The sequence below is a fragment of the Octopus bimaculoides genome, chromosome 9 (genome assembly GCF_001194135.2).
Source record: "Octopus bimaculoides isolate UCB-OBI-ISO-001 chromosome 9, ASM119413v2, whole genome shotgun sequence".
Lineage (NCBI taxonomy): Eukaryota > Metazoa > Mollusca > Cephalopoda > Octopoda > Octopodidae > Octopus > Octopus bimaculoides.
Genome location: NC_068989.1, coordinates 3,512,946 through 3,513,956, shown reverse-complemented (window position 1 = coordinate 3,513,956; position 1,011 = coordinate 3,512,946).

Below are 1,011 nucleotides of genomic sequence, written 5' to 3'. Positions count from 1 at the left end.
TATATATATGTGTGTGTATATATACACACTCATATTTGGTATATATATATATATATATATATATGTATATATATGTGTGTGTATATATACACACTCATATTTGGTATATATATATATATATATATATATGTATGTGTGTTGTGCAATGTCTTGCATACGCACGCGCGCACACATAAATTTGAAGTTAAACAAACTTTAGGTCAGTTAAAATATGTTTGTGACCTATTTCAGCTTCCTAAAGGCAAATGCCCTGCAGTTTGCCGCGGAGAAAAGAATTCTTTCTTATGGTAAAAAGTGTAAAAGCAGCATATCAGCCCTAGCGTTTCATTGACTATAATACGCTGATGAGGTGTAATAGACCGAAACTAGCGTACAGTTGTCCCCTGTCTGCAAAGATCAGACTCTCCTCCTCTAAACATATACATTCTAATTTTGACACAAGGTCAAGAATTTTTGGTGGAAGGGGTTAGTCGGTTACATCGACCTCATAGTCAACAGAATCTTATGTTATCGATCCTGAAGGGCAAAGTCGACCTCGGTGTCATTTAACTCAGAACGCAAAAAGGCGGAAGAAATACCGCTAAGTATTTTGTCCGGCGCCTTTATACTGATTCCGCTAGCTCACCGTCTTCTCTAAACGTATCAGTTTAAAAGGTTGTTGCTAATTTCTTGAAGTTCTCCCCTCATTTCTTTTTACTTTAATAACGTTTTCCACTTTCAGTAAAGAATTCTACAAAGGCACACTCTCACACTACGTACACGTGAAGAATAAATATTTAGGGTAGGCAATAGGTATCAAGTCAACTGCCAACGAAAGCCCTTACCATTCATTTACGAATGAACAATGAATGAACCAATGTACAGCAGATTCCTCCTGTTTACTTTAAGCATTTGGCAAATGATTTAAACCACGTGAGCCGGTTCTTAACTACACACCTTCATAAGATACAGAAAATGCCAAAAATGTGGAACCAGTTTTGTATAATACACCCACACAATAGGAATCCTTGT